The sequence below is a fragment of the Symphodus melops genome (genome assembly GCF_947650265.1).
Source record: "Symphodus melops genome assembly, chromosome: 2".
NCBI classification, from domain to species: Eukaryota; Metazoa; Chordata; class Actinopteri; order Labriformes; family Labridae; genus Symphodus; species Symphodus melops.
In genome coordinates, this window is record NC_136692.1 from 12456438 (window position 1) to 12477741 (window position 21304).

Sequence of the window (21304 nt, forward strand, 5' to 3'; positions counted from 1 at the left end):
TGATCAGGAGTTTTTCGTTCCTCTCCTTACAGCAGTGTTGCCTCTCTCTCTCCAGCAGATCCGTGAGGTTTCTCACATCTTGATGAAGTCTTTCGAGCTCCATGTCTCGACCATTGCCCTGCTGTCTGAAGGTGTTGTTGTTCCTTCTTTGGTGGGTTGGTCGCTGCATTTTCTTTGGCTGGTTGTTTAAGTCACAAATAAATGCTGCTGTTGTTTGTAAATTGTCTCTGATGAACAGATATGTTGATCTGAGGTGATAGTTGAGTTATCTCTCTTAATGCTGCCGCTTGTTGAAAGGTTCAAATTCAACTGACTGTCGGGAAAGCTGTTGTCTCAAAGACCTGATGACTCATCAAAGACACTTAGAATGGCCCTCATGGGCGCTTTGATCTTGGAATTCTGACGTCATTTGGAGCCAGACTGCGCAGTAGAGACCAGTGGGAGGAGCCCTGGCAACACGCCCCGCCCATTTAGCGGACTGCTGCTTACGCAGCCCAACTACGCCAAGAACTTAAGAATCTTTACAGAGGGAAATTCATCTACCGACCATAGAGGTGAGTACAAAACCACCATATATTTCAAGTCAAATATCTAAACGTAGTTAATTTAAAAATTAAGAAAATCATGCGTTTTATATTACGGTAATTATTGAATTTAAACCTTTTTTCTTTATGTCCTGCATGTGTTGTATATTGCTACTGGATGCCTTGAATTTCCCTCGGAATCTATCTATCTAAACTGTGGGTTAGTAAACCCTTTATTTTTGGAAAAAAAACCGAAATAAACTATTTTAAGCTAAGTTAGCAACATAAGTTGTGTAGTGATCTAATATATGCTGGTGAAAATATGTTATATGATATAAAGTAGTGGTAAAAGATGCACATAGTACTAAAGTCATATCTGCTATCACTAGTTACTTCAGTTCTATATACATTTACATGAACATTTATGTAAATTATGTGAGAGTATGTGTTTCTGTGCATTACTGTGGAGCTGGTAAATGAATCTGTTTCATGAAGGTTTCTGTTTGTATGGACCTTTTCTCTGTTTCTTTTCCTTGTCTAAGATGTTGTGTATCTCATTGAAATTGATTATCATCCTCATTTTAGACACAAGGAAGAAGAAAGATGGCTGACACAGACACTAGAGGTAAGTGTAGTAATCAGGGTTGTCTAAAACGTTATTGAGATACATGAGGTTAATTATAAAAAATGCTGAATGTTTCATACATCTTTCATGCTGTACCCCTGCCAGCTCACCTGATGGTCTCCCTTACTTTTTTCTCCTCTCAGTGAACACCTTTGGACTGTGGAAGGAAGAAAGCATGAAAACTCCTCACAGAGACTCCTGTCAGATGGGGATTCAAACCAGTAACCTCCTCACTTTTATAGCTGAACCACCGTTCAGACTATGTGTTATAAATAAAATAACGTATTCATTGATTTGAACCTTTTCTCTCCTTTTTTAAGCTGTAAAAAAATAACTTCTTGTGTTCTTCTAGATCAATGACAGAAGTCACAATCGAGCAACACATGGCTTTAAAAATACTTTAACACTAACCTGCATTAAAGACAGCATGCAGATGAAGAGAGTAGAGTGGTATGATACAGACACGACTGAGAAGACAATTACATTTACATTTTATTCAATCACATATGAAATGTAATACTAGTCTTGTAACTTACTTTAAAAAATACAGATTGTGCTTAAAAACATAGTGTGGTATTTTAAGTTACTGTGTTCTTTCACTTGGTTGTTCACTTAGATGGAGGTAGTATTTAAGGTTGTTGTGGGTTAAACAGGTTTGAAAGAGGCAAATGAATGCACAGTATTTTGAAGTTATAGCAGATTAATCTAAAAATAAAATGTGGCTTATAAGAAAAACCTCGGTATTAAACAGCATCTCATTTCTTCTGTTGATGTTTTGAATAAATTGTCAAACATTGCTCAAGAGGTGCAAGCTGCGTCCTCTGTGGCTCAGGCGCGACACTCGGGCCACTGTTTCGCATCAGACCGCTGTCCAGTGCCATGTATGATCAGGCCAAACGCCCTGGAAAGAGAAGCAGTGGTCAGGTCCTTTCCAAGCTCCCACAAAGCAGCAGCAGCGGGCTTTGGAGTGAGGCACGAGCTGGGGGAGGCAGGGAGGGAGAGAGAGAGAGAGAGAACATGAGAAAAAGGAAATCCTCAGTATAATTTAATGTTGGTGAAAAGAGGTAAATACCTATTAAAATCTACATTAATGATTATAGAAGCAAAATAAAAAACATTAATATATGATTTTGGGAGAAACGTGATCTTTATGCCTTTTATTGAGCCTGTGTGTCTCCTAACCACCATAACAGCAGCCTGTTTTTATAGTTTGTGTCAGGTTTTGTCAAGTTTTGACACAATTTCTCAATGAGTGTCATTAAATGTACAATATGATCAACTTGTGACTGTTGAATTGGTAATGTGTGTGTAAGCTCATGCTGAATATTTGGCAGGTTTAAGCAGCATGATGCTCGGTTGATATTATATTGCACCACCGCTGATTGTTGATGTTTGTGTTCACGTTTCTGTTGGTCTTTAAAATCAAACAGAAGTTATATTAAATCAGAGCTTACTTTAGTTTTATCCTGATATCTAGAGAAATACTCTACCTCATTATGCAGTATTATAATATCAGCCTGCATGGTGACCTGTTTCTGTATAACACACTCTTCACACAGACTGTAAACATGTACACATTAGTAATAATACAGGCCAGATTTATAGTATTTAGGTTTTTTAAAAACCTTACTAGACCAATTTTTTTCACTGAAACATAACTGTACAGTCAATGAACCGCTATCTATGAGCTGATTTTTATTACAATGCATTGGTTTGAAATATTCCACTCACAAAAACTAAATAACAACATCAAGAAACAGAGCATGTCAGTTATTAGGTTTGCTCACGTTATAAAGTAAAATAAAAAGATAAATCATGACTGATAAGTAACCTAGTTTAGACTGCTAATATGTTAGCTCGCTAGCTAATGCTTAAAGCAATGACACATAAATCACACTTTATTACTTACCGAAAAAACGTCAAAGATCCTTTACAGTCCACAGGTCCGTGACATTAGTTTACTGCAGAAAGAACAGCTTTAACCAGCTCAAAAAAGACGAAAAAACTGAACAAAAAAGCTCCGTGATGTCGGCTTCCCTTCACGACGTAACTAGTTATTTACCAAGAGCGCTACGCAAGATCCGCGGCTGTCAATCATCGCCGACGCCATGTATGACGTAAAATCCCGTTTTTTAAGCTCAAATAACTTATTTAAAACAAACTTCACAGAAAAATGAGCACTTGAACACCATGTAGGGTGATAATATCTAATGATCACAGCAGAGTTTAGGTTTGGAAAAAACATTATGTGACGAGTATTTTAACATAACAGTTTGACCCAAGTCCCGTCTGTTATCATTGAGGAGGCGGGGTTTATGACCTATGCTGCAGGCAGTCAGTAGGGGGAGCTCTAAAAATAAAAGCTTCACTCCACAGGGGACCTTGTCTCTCCGTTATTTTTACAGTAAATAGACTGGTGTAGTTTTGAGTCCTAAAACCAGGAAGTGGTTTAGACGCCTGAAATAAATTTTTCAGATTTTTAAGGTTTTTATTTTTGGTTTAGAAGATGTTTCCACTTCCACTAGTGGCTTTACTTGCAAGTGCAGCAAAATTTGAATAGAATTCAAAGAGGTCTACACGCCATTCATAAAACAGCACATTTTGTGTATCGCATAATGCTTACGTTGTGCCCCATGTACAGAAGTTGCATTCCTCCAGGTAGGCGGCCCAGGTCCCGGTCAGAACTGTAATGTCATCACCCGTCTCTCCAACCTATTTCCTATTCTATCCTCTGTACGACTGAATCGAGACAAAATGGAAAAAAAAAAAAAAAAAAAAAGAGAAGCAACATATTATGAAAATAATTTGTTAGTTAGTTTTAAGGATATACTCTGATCACAGCTTCCAGGTGTGCTGATTAAACCTGCTTCTAGAGCAATTCCTTTTCTTCATTTCATAAGCAGGCATAAGTAAAATGATGGTTTTAAACTCACTATCGTCTATCACAGGCAACAAAAAAGCATTATTGTTGTAAGGACAGTCTACTCTTTTTTCCATGTGTGTTGTTTACATTCGTTCTTAATAATAACACTGAGTTTAATGTAATCAACACAAACTCACAGTAAAGCAAATATTTTCAGATAGATTTTGCTGAAAGGCATTGATCAGATTCCAAATGTGGCCTTATAAGTACGAGTTAATAAGTACACAGTAAATAGTTCACTCTCTGTGGGATATAAATGTTTTAAACATATTTTTTTGCAATCGTTCTAAAGTCAGCTTAGAAAAAAGAGGGGGTATTAATGTGGGGAAGTTTCACATTACTGACTGAAGGAATATGAATGTGAATAGTTTTATAGCAGCTTTGTCTTTTTGTCCTTTTTTTTTGTCTCTGTGGCATTTTTTTGCTGTTTGCAACAGAACATAGAATGATATGATGAAGTCTGGTTGTTTTCTGTCAATTGAAAGTATGCAGAATATTGAATGGGGTGACAGGGTTATTGATCAGTGAGGGCTGCACTAATCCACTTCTATTATTTGTTACTGCAGTGGCTTAAACATGCTGCAAATCACAACACATGTACAGAGGAAGGTTTACTTTCCATATAAACACAGGGTGGCACCCAGAATCAAATAGATTCAAACGTTAATATCACATATTTCAGCCAATAGAAACTCACTGCATTTTTCTGGAAAGCTTCCTGTGTTTTTTTTTGTGTGCTAGAAACAGAAACATACTGATAAATATAAAAACAAGCTAAAACCTACAAAGACAATGCAGAACGTAAAGATAGTAAACACAGTAAACACAAGACACATATAACAAAAGGGTTCTGTAACTTTTCTGTCAAACAACTTAAACACCACAACACACAACTTCATTTAAAGGGAAATTATGTTTTTTTTTTTTTTTAATGAAGACTGAAGAGTAACCAACTCAGCCTATGATGAATGTTTTTGGATATGTGGTAGGCAAACCGGAGCGTCCCGGAGGAAAAAACCTACAAAGGGTTGGGGGGGGTTATTGTTGGGGGGAGTTATTGTCGGGGGGAGAGGGAAGAAGGTTCTTTCTTTTTCTTCCAACTCTCAGGTTTTCTCAGTCCCAGGAAGTGCCTGGCTTGCTTAAACCAGGACTTCTGCTGCTCTGGCTTTTGAGGCTGCATTGTTTCCACAGCTTCAGTAGCCTCTGCAGTTTCTGTCACTCCTGAAGTTCCTACAGTTTCTGTAAGTCCCACAGGTCCTGAATTTCCTGGAGCTTCTGCGGTGACTTGGGGGAGAGTCTCTTCCATGCATGAAGGTTCGCCTTGCTTCTCCTCACAACTTGCTCTCTTTTTTGTTGGAAGCATGCGATCCTCCAGATGAGCCTCAAGTTCACTTGAGAGCTCCTTGTTTTGTGAGATCAGGAGCTGAATCTGGGTTTTCTGCTCCTCCACTTCTTCGCACTGGATGCTCTCCGTGTTCATCTGCTGCAGGGTCTTGATCTTTTCCTCCATCTTTTCTGCGTTCAAATTCTCCATTGAAAGCTGATTGTCTGCCACAGTGTTATACAGAGACTGTGTTTCGGCCTCAGGTTCTTTCTGACAGCTCTCAGCCTGCGGTGTCAGAGCCAGTACATCAGTTTGGTATCTTGGGTTGTGCTCTTTGCTGGACGCTCTAAACTCCTCCAGTTGTTCTTGGAGAAGCTTGCTGTTGTCCTTTTCCTTCTGGAGCTCAGCAGTAAGCTTGTCCTGGCTGGTTTTATAAGCCACTTGTAGCTCCTCAAACTGCTCCTTGATGACTTTCTGATCACTGAGCTGAGTTTTCAGGCCCTCAAGCTCAGTAAAGTTAATCTTCTCTGTCTCAAAAGCAGCCTGTTGCAGGACAGCAATCTCCTCTCTCGCCTTCTGACCGAGGACATCCAGTTCAGCTTTCAAGGTCGATATCACCTGCTGGTCTCGGGACACTCTTTCTGCGTGAGACTGACCTTGCTGCTCATTCTTGCACTGAAGTGTCTCCACCAACTGCTTGGTAGCGAGCATGTCGGCTTCATACCTGATCTTGAGCTCATGGTATGAAACTTTGCTGCTGTCCAGTTCTTCTTGAATGACCTTATTTTTCTCTTTCTCACTCTGGAGCTCTTTTGTAAACTTGTCGTTGCAAACTACGTATGCCACCTTGAGCTCCTCGTAGTCAACATGAAGATCTTTCTTCTTCCTCTGCCTGGTGGTGTCGTTCACTTTTTGGGCGATCTGAAATGCAGAGACGGTCTCTTCTTTGCTGTACTTTTCGAGCCTCTCCAGCTCTCTCCTGGTGTCTTTTCCCCGGTTTATATACATTTCCTTGAGGGCTTTCTGCTTTGCCAGATGTTGCATTACTCCTCCAACTCTTGGCTGATCAGGAGTTTTTCGTTCCTCTCCTTACAGCAGTGTTGCCTCTCTCTCTCCAGCAGATCCGTGAGGTTTCTCACATCTTGATGAAGTCTTTCGAGCTCCATGTCTCGACCATTGCCCTGCTGTCTGAAGGTGTTGTTGTTCCTTCTTTGGTGGGTTGGTCGCTGCATTTTCTTTGGCTGGTTGTTTAAGTCACAAATAAATGCTGCTGTTGTTTGTAAATTGTCTCTGATGAACAGATATGTTGATCTGAGGTGATAGTTGAGTTATCTCTCTTAATGCTGCCGCTTGTTGAAAGGGTCAAATTCAACTGACTGTCGGGAAAGCTGTTGTCTCAAAGACCTGATGACTCATCAAAGACACTTAGAATGGCCCTCATGGGCGCTTTGATCTTGGAATTCTGACGTCATTTGGAGCCAGACTGCGCAGTAGAGACCAGTGGGAGGAGCCCTGGCAACACGCCCCGCCCATTTAGCGGACTGCTGCTTACGCAGCCCAGCTACGCCAAGAACTTAAGAATCTTTACAGAGGGAAATTCATCTACCGACCATAGAGGTGAGTACAAAACCACCATATATTTCAAGTCAAATATCTAAACGTAGTTAATTTAAAAATTAAGAAAATCATGCGTTTTATATTACGGTAATTATTGAATTTAAACCTTTTTTCTTTATGTCCTGCATGTGTTGTATATTGCTACTGGATGCCTTGAATTTCCCTCGGAATCTATCTATCTAAACTGTGGGTTAGTAAACCCTTTATTTTTGGAAAAGAAAACGAAATAAACTATTTTAAGCTAAGTTAGCAACATAAGTTGTGTAGTGATCTAATATATGCTGGTGAAAATATGTTATATGATATAAAGTAGTGGTAAAAGATGCACATAGTACTAAAGTCATATCTGCTATCACTAGTTACTTCAGTTCTATATACATTTACATGAACATTTATGTAAATTATGTGAGAGTATGTGTTTCTGTGCATTACTGTGGAGCTGGTAAATGAATCTGTTTCATGAAGGTTTCTGTTTGTATGGACCTTTTCTCGGTTTCTTTTCCTTGTCTAAGATGTTGTGTATCTCATTGAAATTGATTATCATCCTCATTTTAGACACAAGGAAGAAGAAAGATGGCTGACACAGACACTAGAGGTAAGTGTAGTAATCAGGGTTGTCTAAAACGTTATTGAGATACATGAGGTTAATTATAAAAAATGCTGAATGTTTCATACATCTTTCATGCTGTACCCCTGCCAGCTCACCTGATGGTCTCCCTTACTTTTTTCTCCTCTCAGTGAACACCTTTGGACTGTGGAAGGAAGAAAGCATGAAAACTCCTCACAGAGACTCCTGTCAGATGGGGATTCAAACCAGTAACCTCCTCACTTTTATAGCTGAACCACCGTTCAGACTATGTGTTATAAATAAAATAACGTATTCATTGATTTGAACCTTTTCTCTCCTTTTTTAAGCTGTAAAAAAATAACTTCTTGTGTTCTTCTAGATCAATGACAGAAGTCACAATCGGGCAACACATGGCTTTAAAAATACTTTAACACTAACCTGCATTAAAGACAGCATGCAGATGAAGAGAGTAGAGTGGTATGATACAGACACGACTGAGAAGGCAATTACATTTACATTTTATTCAATCACATATGAAATGTAATACTAGTCTTGTAACTTACTTTAAAAAATACAGATTGTGCTTAAAAACATAGTGTGGTATTTTAAGTTACTGTGTTCTTTCACTTGGTTGTTCACTTAGATGGAGGTAGTATTTAAGGTTGTTGTGGGTTAAACAGGTTTGAAAGAGGCAAATGAATGCACAGTATTTTAAAGTTATAGCAGATTAATCTAAAAATAAAAATAAAATGTGGCTTATAAGAAAAACCTCGGTATTAAACAGCATCTCATTTCTTCTGTTGATGTTTTGAATAAATTGTCAAACATTGCTCAAGAGGTGCAAGCTGCGTCCTCTGTGGCTCAGGCGCGACACTCGGGCCACTGTTTCGCATCAGACCGCTGTCCAGTGCCATGTATGATCAGACCAAACGCCCTGGAAAGAGAAGCAGTGGTCAGGTCCTTTCCAAGCTCCCACAAAGCAGCAGCAGCGGGCTTTGGAGTGAGGCACGAGCTGGGGGAGGGAGAGAGAGAGAGAGAACATGAGAAAAAGGAAATCCTCAGTATAATTTAATGTTGGTGAAAAGAGGTAAATACCTATTAAAATCTACATTAATGATTATAGAAGCAAAATAAAAAACATTAATATATGATTTTGGGAGAAACGTGATCTTTATGCCTTTTATTGAGCCTGTGTGTCTCCTAACCACCATAACAGCAGCCTGTTTTTATAGTTTGTGTCAGGTTTTGTCAAGTTTTGACACAATTTCTCAATGAGTGTCATTAAATGTACAATATGATCAACTTGTGACTGTTGAATTGGTAATGTGTGTGTAAGCTCATGCTGAATATTTGGCAGGTTTAAGCAGCATGATGCTCGGTTGATATTATATTGCACCACCGCTGATTGTTGATGTTTGTGTTCACGTTTCTGTTGGTCTTTAAAATCAAACAGAAGTTATATTAAATCAGAGCTTACTTTAGTTTTATCCTGATATCTAGAGAAATACTCTACCTCATTATGCAGTATTATAATATCAGCCTGCATGGTGACCTGTTTCTGTATAACACACTCTTCACACAGACTGTAAACATGTACACATTAGTAATAATACAGGCCAGATTTATAGTATTTAGGTTTTTTAAAAACCTTACTAGACCAATTTTTTTCACTGAAACATAACTGTACAGTCAATGAACCGCTATCTATGAGCTGATTTTTATTACAATGCATTGGTTTGAAATATTCCACTCACAAAAACTAAATAACAACATCAAGAAACAGAGCATGTCAGTTATTAGGTTTGCTCACGTTATAAAGTAAAATAAAAAGATAAATCATGACTGATAAGTAACCTAGTTTAGACTGCTAATATGTTAGCTCGCTAGCTAATGCTTAAAGCAATGACACATAAATCACACTTTATTACTTACCGAAAAAACGTCAAAGATCCTTTACAGTCCACAGGTCCGTGACATTAGTTTACTGCCGAAAGAACAGCTTTAACCAGCTCAAAAAAGACGAAAAAACTGAACAAAAAAGCTCCGTGATGTCGGCTTCCCTTCACGACGTAACTAGTTATTTACCAAGAGCGCTACGCAAGATCCGCGGCTGTCAATCATCGCCGACGCCATGTATGACGTAAAATCCCGTTTTTTAAGCTCAAATAACTTATTTAAAACAAACTTCACAGAAAAATGAGCACTTGAACACCATGTAGGGTGATAATATCTAATGATCACAGCAGAGTTTAGGTTTGGAAAAAACATTATGTGACGAGTATTATAACATAACAGTTTGACCCAAGTCCCGTCTGTTATCATTGAGGAGGCGGGGTTTATGACCTATGCTGCAGGCAGTCAGTAGGGGGAGCTCTAAAAATAAAAGCTTCACTCCACAGGGGACCTTGTCTCTCCGTTATTTTTACAGTAAATAGACTGGTGGAGTTTTGAGTCCTAAAACCAGGAAGTGGTTTAGACGCCTGAAATAAATTTTTCAGATTTTTAAGGTTTTTATTTTTGGTTTAGAAGATGTTTCCACTTCCACTAGTGGCTTTACTTGCAAGTGCAGCAAAATTTGAATAGAATTCAAAGAGGTCTACACGGCATTCATAAAACAGCACATTTTGTGTATCGCATAATGCTTACGTTGTGCCCCATGTACAGAAGTTGCATTCCTCCAGGTAGGCGGCCCAGGTCCCGGTCAGAACTGTAATGTCATCACCCGTCTCTCCAACCTATTTCCTATTCTATCCTCTGTACGACTGAATCGAGACAAAATGGCAAAAAAAAAAAAAAAAAAAAGAGAAGCAACATATTATGAAAATAATTTGTTAGTTAGTTTTAAGGATATACTCTGATCACAGCTTCCAGGTGTGCTGATTAAACCTGCTTCTAGAGCAATTCCTTTTCTTCATTTCATAAGCAGGCATAAGTAAAATGATGGTTTTAAACTCACTATCGTCTATCACAGGCAACAAAAAAGCATTATTGTTGTAAGGACAGTCTACTCTTTTTTCCATGTGTGTTGTTTACATTCGTTCTTAATAATAACACTGAGTTTAATGTAATCAACACAAACTCACAGTAAAGCAAATATTTTCAGATAGATTTTGCTGAAAGGCATTGATCAGATTCCAAATGTGGCCTTATAAGTACGAGTTAATAAGTACACAGTAAATAGTTCACTCTCTGTGGGATATAAATGTTTTAAACATATTTTTTTGCAATCGTTCTAAAGTCAGCTTAGAAAAAAGAGGGGGTATTAATGTGGGGAAGTTTCACATTACTGACTGAAGGAATATGAATGTGAATAGTTTTATAGCAGCTTTGTCTTTTTGTCCTTTTTTTTTGTCTCTGTGGCATTTTTTTGCTGTTTGCAACAGAACATAGAATGATATGATGAAGTCTGGTTGTTTTCTGTCAATTGAAAGTATGCAGAATATTGAATGGGGTGACAGGGTTATTGATCAGTGAGGGCTGCACTAATCCACTTCTATTATTTGTTACTGCAGTGGCTTAAACATGCTGCAAATCACAACACATGTACAGAGGAAGGTTTACTTTCCATATAAACACAGGGTGGCACCCAGAATCAAATAGATTCAAACGTTAATATCACATATTTCAGCCAATAGAAACTCACTGCATTTTTCTGGAAAGCTTCCTGTGTTTTTTTTTGTGTGCTAGAAACAGAAACATACTGATAAATATAAAAACAAGCTAAAACCTACAAAGACAATGCAGAACGTAAAGATAGTAAACACAGTAAACACAAGACACATATAACAAAAGGGTTCTGTAACTTTTCTGTCAAACAACTTAAACACCACAACACACAACTTCATTTAAAGGGAAATTATGTTTTTTTTTTTTTTTAATGAAGACTGAAGAGTAACCAACTCAGCCTATGATGAATGTTTTTGGATATGTGGTAGGCAAACCGGAGCGTCCCGGAGGAAAAAACCTACAAAGGGTTGGGGGGGGTTATTGTTGGGGGGAGTTATTGTCGGGGGGAGAGGGAAGAAGGTTCTTTCTTTTTCTTCCAACTCTCAGGTTTTCTCAGTCCCAGGAAGTGCCTGGCTTGCTTAAACCAGGACTTCTGCTGCTCTGGCTTTTGAGGCTGCATTGTTTCCACAGCTTCAGTAGCCTCTGCAGTTTCTGTCACTCCTGAAGTTCCTACAGTTTCTGTAAGTCCCACAGGTCCTGAATTTCCTGGAGCTTCTGCGGTGACTTGGGGGAGAGTCTCTTCCATGCATGAAGGTTCGCCTTGCTTCTCCTCACAACTTGCTCTCTTTTTTGTTGGAAGCATGCGATCCTCCAGATGAGCCTCAAGTTCACTTGAGAGCTCCTTGTTTTGTGAGATCAGGAGCTGAATCTGGGTTTTCTGCTCCTCCACTTCTTCGCACTGGATGCTCTCCGTGTTCATCTGCTGCAGGGTCTTGATCTTTTCCTCCATCTTTTCTGCGTTCAAATTCTCGATTGAAAGCTGATTGTCTGCCACAGTGTTATACAGAGACTGTGTTTCGGCCTCAGGTTCTTTCTGACAGCTCTCAGCCTGCGGTGTCAGAGCCAGTACATCAGTTTGGTATCTTGGGTTGTGCTCTTTGCTGGACGCTCTAAACTCCTCCAGTTGTTCTTGGAGAAGCTTGCTGTTGTCCTTTTCCTTCTGGAGCTCAGCAGTAAGCTTGTCCTGGCTGGTTTTATAAGCCACTTGTAGCTCCTCAAACTGCTCCTTGATGACTTTCTGATCACTGAGCTGAGTTTTCAGGCCCTCAAGCTCAGTAAAGTTAATCTTCTCTGTCTCAAAAGCAGCCTGTTGCAGGACAGCAATCTCCTCTCTCGCCTTCTGACCGAGGACATCCAGTTCAGCTTTCAAGGTCGATATCACCTGCTGGTCTCGGGACACTCTTTCTGCGTGAGACTGACCTTGCTGCTCATTCTTGCACTGAAGTGTCTCCACCAACTGCTTGGTAGCGAGCATGTCGGCTTCATACCTGATCTTGAGCTCATGGTATGAAACTTTGCTGCTGTCCAGTTCTTCTTGAATGACCTTATTTTTCTCTTTCTCACTCTGGAGCTCTTTTGTAAACTTGTCGTTGCAAACTACGTATGCCACCTTGAGCTCCTCGTAGTCAACATGAAGATCTTTCTTCTTCCTCTGCCTGGTGGTGTCGTTCACTTTTTGGGCGATCTGAAATGCAGAGAGGGTCTCTTCTTTGCTGTACTTTTCGAGCCTCTCCAGCTCTCTCCTGGTGTCTTTTCCCCGGTTTATATACATTTCCTTGAGGGCTTTCTGCTTTGCCAGATGTTGCTTTGTCTCCTCCAACTCTTGGCTGATCAGGAGTTTTTCGTTCCTCTCCTTACAGCAGTGTTGCCTCTCTCTCTCCAGCAGATCCGTGAGGTTTCTCACATCTTGATGAAGTCTTTCGAGCTCCATGTCTCGACCATTGCCCTGCTGTCTGAAGGTGTTGTTGTTCCTTCTTTGGTGGGTTGGTCGCTGCATTTTCTTTGGCTGGTTGTTTAAGTCACAAATAAATGCTGCTGTTGTTTGTAAATTGTCTCTGATGAACAGATATGTTGATCTGAGGTGATAGTTGAGTTATCTCTCTTAATGCTGCCGCTTGTTGAAAGGGTCAAATTCAACTGACTGTCGGGAAAGCTGTTGTCTCAAAGACCTGATGACTCATCAAAGACACTTAGAATGGCCCTCATGGGCGCTTTGATCTTGGAATTCTGACGTCATTTGGAGCCAGACTGCGCAGTAGAGACCAGTGGGAGGAGCCCTGGCAACACGCCCCGCCCATTTAGCGGACTGCTGCTTACGCAGCCCAGCTACGCCAAGAACTTAAGAATCTTTACAGAGGGAAATTCATCTACCGACCATAGAGGTGAGTACAAAACCACCATATATTTCAAGTCAAATATCTAAACGTAGTTAATTTAAAAATTAAGAAAATCATGCGTTTTATATTACGGTAATTATTGAATTTAAACCTTTTTTCTTTATGTCCTGCATGTGTTGTATATTGCTACTGGATGCCTTGAATTTCCCTCGGAATCTATCTATCTAAACTGTGGGTTAGTAAACCCTTTATTTTTGGAAAAGAAAACGAAATAAACTATTTTAAGCTAAGTTAGCAACATAAGTTGTGTAGTGATCTAATATATGCTGGTGAAAATATGTTATATGATATAAAGTAGTGGTAAAAGATGCACATAGTACTAAAGTCATATCTGCTATCACTAGTTACTTCAGTTCTATATACATTTACATGAACATTTATGTAAATTATGTGAGAGTATGTGTTTCTGTGCATTACTGTGGAGCTGGTAAATGAATCTGTTTCATGAAGGTTTCTGTTTGTATGGACCTTTTCTCGGTTTCTTTTCCTTGTCTAAGATGTTGTGTATCTCATTGAAATTGATTATCATCCTCATTTTAGACACAAGGAAGAAGAAAGATGGCTGACACAGACACTAGAGGTAAGTGTAGTAATCAGGGTTGTCTAAAACGTTATTGAGATACATGAGGTTAATTATAAAAAATGCTGAATGTTTCATACATCTTTCATGCTGTACCCCTGCCAGCTCACCTGATGGTCTCCCTTACTTTTTTCTCCTCTCAGTGAACACCTTTGGACTGTGGAAGGAAGAAAGCATGAAAACTCCTCACAGAGACTCCTGTCAGATGGGGATTCAAACCAGTAACCTCCTCACTTTTATAGCTGAACCACCGTTCAGACTATGTGTTATAAATAAAATAACGTATTCATTGATTTGAACCTTTTCTCTCCTTTTTTAAGCTGTAAAAAAATAACTTCTTGTGTTCTTCTAGATCAATGACAGAAGTCACAATCGGGCAACACATGGCTTTAAAAATACTTTAACACTAACCTGCATTAAAGACAGCATGCAGATGAAGAGAGTAGAGTGGTATGATACAGACACGACTGAGAAGGCAATTACATTTACATTTTATTCAATCACATATGAAATGTAATACTAGTCTTGTAACTTACTTTAAAAAATACAGATTGTGCTTAAAAACATAGTGTGGTATTTTAAGTTACTGTGTTCTTTCACTTGGTTGTTCACTTAGATGGAGGTAGTATTTAAGGTTGTTGTGGGTTAAACAGGTTTGAAAGAGGCAAATGAATGCACAGTATTTTAAAGTTATAGCAGATTAATCTAAAAATAAAAATAAAATGTGGCTTATAAGAAAAACCTCGGTATTAAACAGCATCTCATTTCTTCTGTTGATGTTTTGAATAAATTGTCAAACATTGCTCAAGAGGTGCAAGCTGCGTCCTCTGTGGCTCAGGCGCGACACTCGGGCCACTGTTTCGCATCAGACCGCTGTCCAGTGCCATGTATGATCAGACCAAACGCCCTGGAAAGAGAAGCAGTGGTCAGGTCCTTTCCAAGCTCCCACAAAGCAGCAGCAGCGGGCTTTGGAGTGAGGCACGAGCTGGGGGAGGGAGAGAGAGAGAGAGAACATGAGAAAAAGGAAATCCTCAGTATAATTTAATGTTGGTGAAAAGAGGTAAATACCTATTAAAATCTACATTAATGATTATAGAAGCAAAATAAAAAACATTAATATATGATTTTGGGAGAAACGTGATCTTTATGCCTTTTATTGAGCCTGTGTGTCTCCTAACCACCATAACAGCAGCCTGTTTTTATAGTTTGTGTCAGGTTTTGTCAAGTTTTGACACAATTTCTCAATGAGTGTCATTAAATGTACAATATGATCAACTTGTGACTGTTGAATTGGTAATGTGTGTGTAAGCTCATGCTGAATATTTGGCAGGTTTAAGCAGCATGATGCTCGGTTGATATTATATTGCACCACCGCTGATTGTTGATGTTTGTGTTCACGTTTCTGTTGGTCTTTAAAATCAAACAGAAGTTATATTAAATCAGAGCTTACTTTAGTTTTATCCTGATATCTAGAGAAATACTCTACCTCATTATGCAGTATTATAATATCAGCCTGCATGGTGACCTGTTTCTGTATAACACACTCTTCACACAGACTGTAAACATGTACACATTAGTAATAATACAGGCCAGATTTATAGTATTTAGGTTTTTTAAAAACCTTACTAGACCAATTTTTTTCACTGAAACATAACTGTACAGTCAATGAACCGCTATCTATGAGCTGATTTTTATTACAATGCATTGGTTTGAAATATTCCACTCACAAAAACTAAATAACAACATCAAGAAACAGAGCATGTCAGTTATTAGGTTTGCTCACGTTATAAAGTAAAATAAAAAGATAAATCATGACTGATAAGTAACCTAGTTTAGACTGCTAATATGTTAGCTCGCTAGCTAATGCTTAAAGCAATGACACATAAATCACACTTTATTACTTACCGAAAAAACGTCAAAGATCCTTTACAGTCCACAGGTCCGTGACATTAGTTTACTGCCGAAAGAACAGCTTTAACCAGCTCAAAAAAGACGAAAAAACTGAACAAAAAAGCTCCGTGATGTCGGCTTCCCTTCACGACGTAACTAGTTATTTACCAAGAGCGCTACGCAAGATCCGCGGCTGTCAATCATCGCCGACGCCATGTATGACGTAAAATCCCGTTTTTTAAGCTCAAATAACTTATTTATTTAAAACAAACTTCACAGAAAAATGAGCACTTGAACACCATGTAGGGTGATAATATCTAATGATCACAGCAGAGTTTAGGTTTGGAAAAAACATTATGTGACGAGTATTATAACATAACAGTTTGACCCAAGTCCCGTCTGTTATCATTGAGGAGGCGGGGTTTATGACCTATGCTGCAGGCAGTCAGTAGGGGGAGCTCTAAAAATAAAAGCTTCACTCCACAGGGGACCTTGTCTCTCCGTTATTTTTACAGTAAATAGACTGGTGGAGTTTTGAGTCCTAAAACCAGGAAGTGGTTTAGACGCCTGAAATAAATTTTTCAGATTTTTAAGGTTTTTATTTTTGGTTTAGAAGATGTTTCCACTTCCACTAGTGGCTTTACTTGCAAGTGCAGCAAAATTTGAATAGAATTCAAAGAGGTCTACACGGCATTCATAAAACAGCACATTTTGTGTATCGCATAATGCTTACGTTGTGCCCCATGTACAGAAGTTGCATTCCTCCAGGTAGGCGGCCCAGGTCCCGGTCAGAACTGTAATGTCATCACCCGTCTCTCCAACCTATTTCCTATTCTATCCTCTGTACGACTGAATCGAGACAAAATGGCAAAAAAAAAAAAAAAAAAAAGAGAAGCAACATATTATGAAAATAATTTGTTAGTTAGTTTTAAGGATATACTCTGATCACAGCTTCCAGGTGTGCTGATTAAACCTGCTTCTAGAGCAATTCCTTTTCTTCATTTCATAAGCAGGCATAAGTAAAATGATGGTTTTAAACTCACTATCGTCTATCACAGGCAACAAAAAAGCATTATTGTTGTAAGGACAGTCTACTCTTTTTTCCATGTGTGTTGTTTACATTCGTTCTTAATAATAACACTGAGTTTAATGTAATCAACACAAACTCACAGTAAAGCAAATATTTTCAGATAGATTTTGCTGAAAGGCATTGATCAGATTCCAAATGTGGCCTTATAAGTACGAGTTAATAAGTACACAGTAAATAGTTCACTCTCTGTGGGATATAAATGTTTTAAACATATTTTTTTGCAATCGTTCTAAAGTCAGCTTAGAAAAAAGAGGGGGTATTAATGTGGGGAAGTTTCACATTACTGACTGAAGGAATATGAATGTGAATAGTTTTATAGCAGCTTTGTCTTTTTGTCCTTTTTTTTTGTCTCTGTGGCATTTTTTTGCTGTTTGCAACAGAACATAGAATGATATGATGAAGTCTGGTTGTTTTCTGTCAATTGAAAGTATGCAGAATATTGAATGGGGTGACAGGGTTATTGATCAGTGAGGGCTGCACTAATCCACTTCTATTATTTGTTACTGCAGTGGCTTAAACATGCTGCAAATCACAACACATGTACAGAGGAAGGTTTACTTTCCATATAAACACAGGGTGGCACCCAGAATCAAATAGATTCAAACGTTAATATCACATATTTCAGCCAATAGAAACTCACTGCATTTTTCTGGAAAGCTTCCTGTGTTTTTTTTTGTGTGCTAGAAACAGAAACATACTGATAAATATAAAAACAAGCTAAAACCTACAAAGACAATGCAGAACGTAAAGATAGTAAACACAGTAAACACAAGACACATATAACAAAAGGGTTCTGTAACTTTTCTGTCAAACAACTTAAACACCACAACACACAACTTCATTTAAAGGGAAATTATGTTTTTTTTTTTTTTTAATGAAGACTGAAGAGTAACCAACTCAGCCTATGATGAATGTTTTTGGATATGTGGTAGGCAAACCGGAGCGTCCCGGAGGAAAAAACCTACAAAGGGTTGGGGGGGGTTATTGTCGGGGGGAGTTATTGTCGGGGGGAGAGGGAAGAAGGTTCTTTCTTTTTCTTCCAACTCTCAGGTTTTCTCAGTCCCAGGAAGTGCCTGGCTTGCTTAAACCAGGACTTCTGCTGCTCTGGCTTTTGAGGCTGCATTGTTTCCACAGCTTCAGTAGCCTCTGCAGTTTCTGTCACTCCTGAAGTTCCTACAGTTTCTGTAAGTCCCACAGGTCCTGAATTTCCTGGAGCTTCTGCGGTGACTTGGGGGAGAGTCTCTTCCATGCATGAAGGTTCGCCTTGCTTCTCCTCACAACTTGCTCTCTTTTTTGTTGGAAGCATGCGATCCTCCAGATGAGCCTCAAGTTCACTTGAGAGCTCCTTGTTTTGTGAGATCAGGAGCTGAATCTGGGTTTTCTGCTCCTCCACTTCTTCGCACTGGATGCTCTCCGTGTTCATCTGCTGCAGGGTCTTGATCTTTTCCTCCATCTTTTCTGCGTTCAAATTCTCGATTGAAAGCTGATTGTCTGCCACAGTGTTATACAGAGACTGTGTTTCGGCCTCAGGTTCTTTCTGACAGCTCTCAGCCTGCGGTGTCAGAGCCAGTACATCAGTTTGGTATCTTGGGTTGTGCTCTTTGCTGGACGCTCTAAACTCCTCCAGTTGTTCTTGGAGAAGCTTGCTGTTGTCCTTTTCCTTCTGGAGCTCAGCAGTAAGCTTGTCCTGGCTGGTTTTATAAGCCACTTGTAGCTCCTCAAACTGCTCCTTGATGACTTTCTGATCACTGAGCTGAGTTTTCAGGCCCTCAAGCTCAGTAAAGTTAATCTTCTCTGTCTCAAAAGCAGCCTGTTGCAGGACAGCAATCTCCTCTCTCGCCTTCTGACCGAGGACATCCAGTTCAGCTTTCAAGGTCGATATCACCTGCTGGTCTCGGGACACTCTTTCTGCGTGAGACTGACCTTGCTGCTCATTCTTGCACTGAAGTGTCTCCACCAACTGCTTGGTAGCGAGCATGTCGGCTTCATACCTGATCTTGAGCTCATGGTATGAAACTTTGCTGCTGTCCAGTTCTTCTTGAATGACCTTATTTTTCTCTTTCTCACTCTGGAGCTCTTTTGTAAACTTGTCGTTGCAAACTACGTATGCCACCTTGAGCTCCTCGTAGTCAACATGAAGATCTTTCTTCTTCCTCTGCCTGGTGGTGTCGTTCACTTTTTGGGCGATCTGAAATGCAGAGAGGGTCTCTTCTTTGCTGTACTTTTCGAGCCTCTCCAGCTCTCTCCTGGTGTCTTTTCCCCGGTTTATATACATTTCCTTGAGGGCTTTCTGCTTTGCCAGATGTTGCTTTGTCTCCTCCAACTCTTGGCTGATCAGGAGTTTTTCGTTCCTCTCCTTACAGCAGTGTTGCCTCTCTCTCTCCAGCAGATCCGTGAGGTTTCTCACATCTTGATGAAGTCTTTCGAGCTCCATGTCTCGACCATTGCCCTGCTGTCTGAAGGTGTTGTTGTTCCTTCTTTGGTGGGTTGGTCGCTGCATTTTCTTTGGCTGGTTGTTTAAGTCACAAATAAATGCTGCTGTTGTTTGTAAATTGTCTCTGATGAACAGATATGTTGATCTGAGGTGATAGTTGAGTTATCTCTCTTAATGCTGCCGCTTGTTGAAAGGGTCAAATTCAACTGACTGTCGGGAAAGCTGTTGTCTCAAAGACCTGATGACTCATCAAAGACACTTAGAATGGCCCTCATGGGCGCTTTGATCTTGGAATTCTGACGTCATTTGGAGCCAGACTGCGCAGTAGAGACCAGTGGGAGGAGCCCTGGCAACACGCCCCGCCCATTTAGCGGACTGCTGCTTACGCAGCCCAGCTACGCCAAGAACTTAAGAATCTTTACAGAGGGAAATTCATCTACCGACCATAGAGGTGAGTACAAAACCACCATATATTTCAAGTCAAATATCTAAACGTAGTTAATTTAAAAATTAAGAAAATCATGCGTTTTATATTACGGTAATTATTGAATTTAAACCTTTTTTCTTTATGTCCTGCATGTGTTGTATATTGCTACTGGATGCCTTGAATTTCCCTCGGAATCTATCTATCTAAACTGTGGGTTAGTAAACCCTTTATTTTTGGAAAAGAAAACGAAATAAACTATTTTAAGCTAAGTTAGCAACATAAGTTGTGTAGTGATCTAATATATGCTGGTGAAAATATGTTATATGATATAAAGTAGTGGTAAAAGATGCACATAGTACTAAAGTCATATCTGCTATCACTAGTTACTTCAGTTCTATATACATTTACATGAACATTTATGTAAATTATGTGAGAGTATGTGTTTCTGTGCATTACTGTGGAGCTGGTAAATGAATCTGTTTCATGAAGGTTTCTGTTTGTATGGACCTTTTCTCTGTTTCTTTTCCTTGTCTAAGATGTTGTGTATCTCATTGAAATTGATTATCATCCTCATTTTAGACACAAGGAAGAAGAAAGATGGCTGACACAGACACTAGAGGTAAGTGTAGTAATCAGGGTTGTCTAAAACGTTATTGAGATACATGAGGTTAATTATAAAAAATGCTGAATGTTTCATACATCTTTCATGCTGTACCCCTGCCAGCTCACCTGATGGTCTCCCTTACTTTTTTCTCCTCTCAGTGAACACCTTTGGACTGTGGAAGGAAGAAAGCATGAAAACTCCTCACAGAGACTCCTGTCAGATGGGGATTCAAACCAGTAACCTCCTCACTTTTATAGCTGAACCACCGTTCAGACTATGTGTTATAAATAAAATAACGTATTCATTGATTTGAACCTTTTCTCTCCTTTTTTAAGCTGTAAAAAAATAACTTCTTGTGTTCTTCTAGATCAATGACAGAAGTCACAATCGGGCAACACATGGCTTTAAAAATACTTTAACACTAACCTGCATTAAAGACAGCATGCAGATGAAGAGAGTAGAGTGGTATGATACAGACACGACTGAGAAGGCAATTACATTTACATTTTATTCAATCACATATGAAATGTAATACTAGTCTTGTAACTTACTTTAAAAAATACAGATTGTGCTTAAAAACATAGTGTGGTATTTTAAGTTACTGTGTTCTTTCACTTGGTTGTTCACTTAGATGGAGGTAGTATTTAAGGTTGTTGTGGGTTAAACAGGTTTGAAAGAGGCAAATGAATGCACAGTATTTTAAAGTTATAGCAGATTAATCTAAAAATAAAAATAAAATGTGGCTTATAAGAAAAATCTCGGTATTAAACAGCATCTCATTTCTTCTGTTGATGT

General features: G+C 39.2%; 5 long non-coding RNA genes across 5 annotated transcripts; 4 read left to right on the plus strand and 1 right to left on the minus strand.

The window, feature by feature from the left end:
* The first annotated feature begins 420 nt into the window (after positions 1-420).
* Positions 421-1448, plus strand: LOC306819686. The gene is made up of 2 exons (XR_013778596.1): positions 421-1149; positions 1293-1448. It is a non-coding gene; the product is annotated as an uncharacterized lncRNA (long non-coding RNA).
* Positions 1143-9994, minus strand: LOC306819685. Its single transcript, XR_013778595.1, has 3 exons — positions 9514-9994; positions 7805-8593; positions 1143-1347 (listed from the first exon to the last, which is right to left on the minus strand). It is a non-coding gene; the product is annotated as an uncharacterized lncRNA (long non-coding RNA).
* On the plus strand, positions 6849-7907 carry LOC306819687. Its single transcript, XR_013778597.1, has 2 exons — positions 6849-7608; positions 7752-7907. It is a non-coding gene; the product is annotated as an uncharacterized lncRNA (long non-coding RNA).
* A 3310-nt stretch (positions 9995-13304) lies between the features above and the next one.
* LOC306842017 lies at positions 13305-14363 on the plus strand. Its single transcript, XR_013781659.1, has 2 exons — positions 13305-14064; positions 14208-14363. It is a non-coding gene; the product is annotated as an uncharacterized lncRNA (long non-coding RNA).
* Positions 14364-19764: 5401 nt separating this feature from the next.
* On the plus strand, positions 19765-20823 carry LOC306820193. The gene is made up of 2 exons (XR_013778646.1): positions 19765-20524; positions 20668-20823. It is a non-coding gene; the product is annotated as an uncharacterized lncRNA (long non-coding RNA).
* Positions 20824-21304: the final 481 nt, after the last annotated feature.